The sequence below is a fragment of the Electrona antarctica genome, assembly GCF_951216825.1.
Source record: "Electrona antarctica genome assembly, chromosome: 10".
NCBI classification, from domain to species: Eukaryota; Metazoa; Chordata; class Actinopteri; order Myctophiformes; family Myctophidae; genus Electrona; species Electrona antarctica.
Genome location: NC_136791.1, coordinates 44,047,255 through 44,055,883, shown reverse-complemented (window position 1 = coordinate 44,055,883; position 8,629 = coordinate 44,047,255).

Sequence of the window (8,629 nt, the reverse complement as noted above, 5' to 3'; positions counted from 1 at the left end):
CAAAAAACCCCACAGTACCCCTGAAATGCATAGAAAACTGCTTTTTTTTTGGCACAGCCAATACAAAAATTGGGGGTTCAAAAAACCCCACAGTACCCCTGAAATGCATAGAAAACTGCTTTTTTTTGGCACAGCCAATAAAAAAATTGGGGGTTAAAAAAAACCCACAGTACCCCTGAAATGCATAGAAAACTGCTTTTTTTTGGCACAGCCAATAAAAAAATTGGGGGTTAAAAAAAACCCACAGTACCCCTGAAATGCATAGAAAACTGCTTTTTTTTGGCACAGCCAATAAAAAAAGTTGGGGGTTCAAAAAACCCCACAGTACCCCTGAAATGCATAGAAAACTGCTTTTTTTTTGGCACAGCCAATAAAAGAATTGGGGGTTAAAAAAACCCCACAGTACCCCTGAAATGCATAGAAAACTGCTTTTTTTTGGCACAGCCAATAAAAAAATTGGGGGTTCAAAAAACCCCACAGTACCCCTGAAATGCATAGAAAACTGCTTTTTTTTGGCACAGCCAATAAAAAAATTGGGGATTCAAAAAACCCCACAGTACCCCTGAAATGCATAGAAAACTGCTTTTTTTTGGCACAGCCAATAAAAAAATTGGGGGTTCAAAAAACCCCACAGTACCCCTGAAATGCATAGAAAACTGCATTTTTTTGGCACAGCCAATACAAAAATTGGGGGTTCAAAAAACCCCACAGTACCCCTGAAATGCATAGAAAACTGCTTTTTTTTGGCACAGCCAATAAAAAAATTGGGGGTTAAAAAAAAACCACAGTACCCCTGAAATGCATAGAAAACTGCTTTTTTTTGGCACAGCCAATAAAAAAATTGGGGGTTAAAAAAACCCCACAGTACCCCTGAAATGCATAGAAAACTGCTTTTTTTTGGCACAGCCAATAAAAAAATTGGGGGTTAAAAAAAACCCACAGTACCCCTGAAATGCATAGAAAACTGCTTTTTTTTGGCACAGCCAATAAAAAAAGTTGGGGGTTCAAAAAACCCCACAGTACCCCTGAAATGCATAGAAAACTGCTTTTTTTTGGCACAGCCAATAAAAAAATTGGGGGTTCAAAAAACCCCACAGTACCCCTGAAATGCATAGAAAACTGCTTTTTTTTGGCACAGCCAATAAAAAAATTGGGGATTCATTCAAAAAACCCCACAGTACCCCTGAAATGCATAGAAAACTGCTTTTTTTTGGCACAGCCAATACAAAAATTGGGGGTTCAAAAAACCCCACAGTACCCCTGAAATGCATAGAAAACTGCATTTTTTTGGCACAGCCAATACAAAAATTGGGGGTTCAAAAAACCCCACAGTACCCCTGAAATGCATAGAAAACTGCTTTTTTTTGGCACAGCCAATAAAAAAATTGGGGGTTAAAAAAAACCCACAGTACCCCTGAAATGCATAGAAAACTGCTTTTTTTTGGCACAGCCAATAAAAAAAGTTGGGGGTTCAAAAAACCCCACAGTACCCCTGAAATGCATAGAAAACTGCTTTTTTTTGGCACAGCCAATAAAAAAATTGGGGGTTCAAAAAACCCCACAGTACCCCTGAAATGCATAGAAAACTGCTTTTTTTTGGCACAGCCAATAAAAAAATTGGGGGTTCAAAAAACCCCACAGTACCCCTGAAATGCATAGAAAACTGCTTTTTTTTGGCACAGCCAATACAAAAATTGGGGGTTCAAAAAACCCCACAGTACCCCTGAAATGCATAGAAAACTGCTTTTTTTTTGGCACAGCCAATACAAAAATTGGGGGTTCAAAAAACCCCACAGTACCCCTGAAATGCATAGAAAACTGCTTTTTTTTGGCACAGCCAATAAAAAAATTGGGGGTTAAAAAAAACCCACAGTACCCCTGAAATGCATAGAAAACTGCTTTTTTTTGGCACAGCCAATAAAAAAATTGGGGGTTAAAAAAACCCCACAGTACCCCTGAAATGCATAGAAAACTGCTTTTTTTTGGCACAGCCAATAAAAAAAGTTGGGGGTTCAAAAAACCCCACAGTACCCCTGAAATGCATAGAAAACTGCTTTTTTTTTGGCACAGCCAATAAAAGAATTGGGGGTTCAAAAAACCCCACAGTACCCCTGAAATGCATAGAAAACTGCTTTTTTTTGGCACAGCCAATAAAAAAATTGGGGGTTCAAAAAACCCCACAGTACCCCTGAAATGCATAGAAAACTGCTTTTTTTTGGCACAGCCAATAAAAAAATTGGGGATTCAAAAAACCCCACAGTACCCCTGAAATGCATAGAAAACTGCTTTTTTTTGGCACAGCCAATACAAAAATTGGGGGTTCAAAAAACCCCACAGTACCCCTGAAATGCATAGAAAACTGCATTTTTTTGGCACAGCCAATACAAAAATTGGGGGTTCAAAAAACCCCACAGTACCCCTGAAATGCATAGAAAACTGCTTTTTTTTGGCACAGCCAATAAAAAAATTGGTGGTTAAAAAAAACCCACAGTACCCCTGAAATGCATAGAAAACTGCTTTTTTTTTGCACAGCCAATACAAAAATTGGGGGTTCAAAAAACCCCACAGTACCCCTGAAATGCATAGAAAACTGCTTTTTTTTGGCACAGCCAATAAAAAAATTGGGGGTTAAAAAAAACCCACAGTACCCCTGAAATGCATAGAAAACTGCTTTTTTTTTGGCACAGCCAATAAAAAAAGTTGGGGGTTCAAAAAACCCCACAGTACCCCTGAAATGCATAGAAAACTGCTTTTTTTTGGCACAGCCAATAAAAAAATTGGGGGTTCAAAAAACCCCACAGTACCCCTGAAATGCATAGAAAACTGCTTTTTTTTTGGCACAGCCAATAAAAAAATTGGGGATTCATTCAAAAAACCCCACAGTACCCCTGAAATGCATAGAAAACTGCTTTTTTTTGGCATAGCCAATAAAAAAATTGGGGGTTCAAAAAACCCCACAGTACCCCTGAAATGCATAGAAAACTGCATTTTTTTGGCACAGCCAATACAAAAATTGGGGGTTCAAAAAACCCCACAGTACCCCTGAAATGCATAGAAAACTGCTTTTTTTTGGCACAGCCAATAAAAAAATTGGGGGTTAAAAAAACCCCACAGTACCCCTGAAATGCATAGAAAACTGCTTTTTTTTGGCACAGCCAATAAAAAAATTGGGGGTTAAAAAAAACCCACAGTACCCCTGAAATGCATAGAAAACTGCCTTTTTTTTGGCACAGCCAATAAAAAAATTGGGGGTTAAAAAAAACCCACAGTACCCCTGAAATGCATAGAAAACTGCTTTTTTTTTGCACAGCCAATACAAAAATTGGGGGTTCAAAAAACCCCACAGTACCCCTGAAATGCATAGAAAACTGCTTTTTTTTGGCACAGCCAATAAAAAAATTGGGGGTTCAAAAAACCCCACAGTACCCCTGAAATGCATAGAAAACTGCTTTTTTTTGGCACAGCCAATAAAAAAATTGGGGATTCAAAAAACCCCACAGTACCCCTGAAATGCATAGAAAACTGCTTTTTTTTGGCACAGCCAATAAAAAAATTGGGGGTTCAAAAAACCCCACAGTACCCCTGAAATGCATAGAAAACTGCATTTTTTTGGCACAGCCAATACAAAAATTGGGGGTTCAAAAAACCCCACAGTACCCCTGAAATGCATAGAAAACTGCTTTTTTTTGGCACAGCCAATAAAAAAATTGGTGGTTAAAAAAAACCCACAGTACCCCTGAAATGCATAGAAAACTGCTTTTTTTTTGCACAGCCAATACAAAAATTGGGGGTTCAAAAAACCCCACAGTACCCCTGAAATGCATAGAAAACTGCTTTTTTTTGGCACAGCCAATAAAAAAATTGGGGGTTAAAAAAAACCCACAGTACCCCTGAAATGCATAGAAAACTGCTTTTTTTTTGGCACAGCCAATAAAAAAAGTTGGGGGTTCAAAAAACCCCACAGTACCCCTGAAATGCATAGAAAACTGCTTTTTTTTGGCACAGCCAATAAAAAAATTGGGGGTTCAAAAAACCCCACAGTACCCCTGAAATGCATAGAAAACTGCTTTTTTTTGGCACAGCCAATAAAAAAATTGGGGATTCATTCAAAAAACCCCACAGTACCCCTGAAATGCATAGAAAACTGCTTTTTTTTGGCATAGCCAATAAAAAAATTGGGGGTTCAAAAAACCCCACAGTACCCCTGAAATGCATAGAAAACTGCATTTTTTTGGCACAGCCAATACAAAAATTGGGGGTTCAAAAAACCCCACAGTACCCCTGAAATGCATAGAAAACTGCTTTTTTTTGGCACAGCCAATAAAAAAATTGGGGGTTAAAAAAAACCCACAGTACCCCTGAAATGCATAGAAAACTGCTTTTTTTTGGCACAGCCAATAAAAAAATTGGGGGTTAAAAAAAACCCACAGTACCCCTGAAATGCATAGAAAACTGCCTTTTTTTTGGCACAGCCAATAAAAAAATTGGGGGTTAAAAAAAACCCACAGTACCCCTGAAATGCATAGAAAACTGCTTTTTTTTTGCACAGCCAATACAAAAATTGGGGGTTCAAAAAACCCCACAGTACCCCTGAAATGCATAGAAAACTGCTTTTTTTTGGCACAGCCAATAAAAAAATTGGGGGTTAAAAAAAACCCACAGTACCCCTGAAATGCATAGAAAACTGCTTTTTTTTGGCACAGCCAATAAAAAAATTGGGGGTTAAAAAAACCCCACAGTACCCCTGAAATGCATAGAAAACTGCTTTTTTTTGGCACAGCCAATAAAAAAATTGGGGGTTAAAAAAAACCCACAGTACCCCTGAAATGCATAGAAAACTGCTTTTTTTTGGCACAGCCAATAAAAAAAGTTGGGGGTTCAAAAAACCCCACAGTACCCCTGAAATGCATAGAAAACTGCTTTTTTTTGGCACAGCCAATAAAAAAATTGGGGGTTCAAAAAACCCCACAGTACCCCTGAAATGCATAGAAAACTGTTTTTTTTTTGGCACAGCCAATAAAAAAATTGGGGGTTCAAAAAACCCCACAGTACCCCTGAAATGCATAGAAAACTGCTTTTTTTTGGCACAGCCAATAAAAAAATTGGGGGTTCAAAAAACCCCACAGTACCCCTGAAATGCATAGAAAACTGCTTTTTTTTGGCACAGCCAATAAAAAAATTGGGGGTTAAAAAAAACCCACAGTACCCCTGAAATGCATAGAAAACTGCTTTTTTTTGGCACAGCCAATAAAAAAATTGGGGGTTAAAAAAAACCCACAGTACCCCTGAAATGCATAGAAAACTGTTTTTTTTTTGGCACAGCCAATAAAAAAATTGGGGGTTCAAAAAACCCCACAGTACCCCTGAAATGCATAGAAAACTGCTTTTTTTTTGGCACAGCCAATAAAAAAATTGGGGGTTCAAAAAACCCCACAGTACCCCTGAAATGCATAGAAAACTGCTTTTTTTTGGCACAGCCAAATAAGAAATTGGGGGTTTAAAAAACCCCACAGTACCCCTGAAATGCATAAAAAACTGTTTTTTTTTTGGCACAGCCAATAAAAGAATTGGGGGTTCAAAAAACCCCACAGTACCCCTGAAATGCATAGAAAACTGCTTTTTTTTTGGCACAGCCAATAAAAAAATTGGGGGTTAAAAAAAACCACAGTACCCCTGAAATGCATAGAAAACTGCTTTTTTTTGGCACAGCCAATACAAAAATTGGGAGTTCAAAAAACCCCACAGTACCCCTGAAATGCATAGAAAACTGCTTTTTTTTGGCACAGCCAATAAAAAAATTGGGGGTTCAAAAAACCCCACAGTACCCCTGAAATGCATAGAAAACTGCTTTTTTTTGGCACAGCCAATAAAAAAATTGGGGGTTCAAAAAACCCCACAGTACCCCTGAAATGCATAGAAAACTGCTTTTTTTTGGCACAGCCAATTAAGAAATTGGGGGTTCAAAAAAACCCACAGTACCCCTGAAATGCATAAAAAACTGTTTTTTTTTGGCACAGCCAATAAAAGAATTGGGGGTTCAAAAAACCCCACAGTACCCCTGAAATGCATAGAAAACTGCTTTTTTTTTTGGCACAGCCAATACAAAAATTGGGGGTTAAAAAAACCCACAGTACCCCTGAAATGCATAGAAAACTGCTTTTTTTTGGCACAGCCAATACAAAAATTGGGAGTTCAAAAAACCCCACAGTACCCCTGAAATGCATAGAAAACTGCTTTTTTTGGCACAGCCAATACAAAAATTGGGGGTTCAAAAAACCCCACAGTACCCCTGAAATGCATAGAAAACTGCTTTTTTTTGGCACAGCCAATAAAAAAATTGGGGGTTAAAAAAAAACCCACAGTACCCCTGAAATGCATAGAAAACTGCTTTTTTTTGGCACAGCCAATAAAAAAATTGGGGGTTAAAAAAAACCCACAGTACCCCTGAAATGCATAGAAAACTGCTTTTTTTTGGCACAGCCAATAAAAAAATTGGGGGTTAAAAAAAACCCACAGTACCCCTGAAATGCATAGAAAACTGCTTTTTTTTGGCACAGCCAATACAAAAATTGGGGGTTCAAAAAACCCCACAGTACCCCTGAAATGCATAGAAAACTGCTTTTTTTTGGCACAGCCAATAAAAAAATTGGGGGTTAAAAAAACCCCACAGTACCCCTGAAATGCATAGAAAACTGCTTTTTTTTGGCACAGCCAATAAAAAAATTGGGGGTTAAAAAAAACCCACAGTACCCCTGAAATGCATAGAAAACTGCTTTTTTTTGGCACAGCCAATAAAAAAAGTTGGGGGTTCAAAAAACCCCACAGTACCCCTGAAATGCATAGAAAACTGCTTTTTTTTGGCACAGCCAATAAAAAAATTGGGGGTTCAAAAAACCCCACAGTACCCCTGAAATGCATAGAAAACTGTTTTTTTTTGGCACAGCCAATAAAAAAATTGGGGGTTCAAAAAACCCCACAGTACCCCTGAAATGCATAGAAAACTGCTTTTTTTTGGCACAGCCAATAAAAAGATTGGGGGTTCAAAAAACCCCACAGTACCCCTGAAATGCATAGAAAACTGCTTTTTTTTGGCACAGCCAATAAAAAAATTGGGGGTTAAAAAAACCCACAGTACCCCTGAAATGCATAGAAAACTGCTTTTTTTTGGCACAGCCAATAAAAAAATTGGGGGTTAAAAAAAACCCACAGTACCCCTGAAATGCATAGAAAACTGTTTTTTTTTGGCACAGCCAATAAAAAAATTGGGGGTTCAAAAAACCCCACAGTACCCCTGAAATGCATAGAAAACTGCTTTTTTTTTGGCACAGCCAATAAAAAAATTGGGGGTTCAAAAAACCCCACAGTACCCCTGAAATGCATAGAAAACTGCTTTTTTTTGGCACAGCCAAATAAGAAATTGGGGGTTTAAAAAACCCCACAGTACCCCTGAAATGCATAAAAAACTGTTTTTTTTTTGGCACAGCCAATAAAAGAATTGGGGGTTCAAAAAACCCCACAGTACCCCTGAAATGCATAGAAAACTGCTTTTTTTTTTGGCACAGCCAATAAAAAAATTGGGGGTTAAAAAAAAACCACAGTACCCCTGAAATGCATAGAAAACTGCTTTTTTTTGGCACAGCCAATACAAAAATTGGGAGTTCAAAAAACCCCACAGTACCCCTGAAATGCATAGAAAACTGCTTTTTTTGGCACAGCCAATAAAAAAATTGGGGGTTCAAAAAACCCCACAGTACCCCTGAAATGCATAGAAAACTGCTTTTTTTTGGCACAGCCAATTAAGAAATTGGGGGTTCAAAAAAACCCACAGTACCCCTGAAATGCATAAAAAACTGTTTTTTTTTGGCACAGCCAATAAAAGAATTGGGGGTTCAAAAAACCCCACAGTACCCCTGAAATGCATAGAAAACTGCTTTTTTTTTTGGCACAGCCAATACAAAAATTGGGGGTTAAAAAAACCCACAGTACCCCTGAAATGCATAGAAAACTGCTTTTTTTTGGCACAGCCAATAAAAAAATTGGGGGTTCAAAAAACCCCACAGTACCCCTGAAATGCATAGAAAACTGCTTTTTTTTGGCACAGCCAATAAAAAAATTGGGGGTTCAAAAAACCCCACAGTACCCCTGAAATGCATAGAAAACTTCTTTTTTTTGGCACAGCCAATAAAAAAATTGGGGGTTCAAAAAACCCCACAGTACCCCTGAAATGCATAGAAAACTGCTTTTTTTTTGGCACAGCCAATACAAAAATTTGGGGTTAAAAAAACCCCACAGTACCCCTGAAATGCATAGAAAACTGCTTTTTTTTGGCACAGCCAATAAAAAAATTGGGGGTTCAAAAAACCCCACAGTACCCCTGAAATGCATAGAAAACTGCTTTTTTTTGGCACAGCCAATAAAAAAATTGGGGGTTCAAAAAACCCCACAGTACCCCTGAAATGCATAGAAAACTGCTTTTTTTTTTGGCACAGCCAATACAAAAATTGGGGGTTAAAAAAACCCCACAGTACCCCTGAAATGCATAGAAAACTGCTTTTTTTTGGCACAGCCAATAAAAAAATTGGGGGTTAAAAAAAACCCACAGTACCCCTGAAATGCATAGAAAACTGCT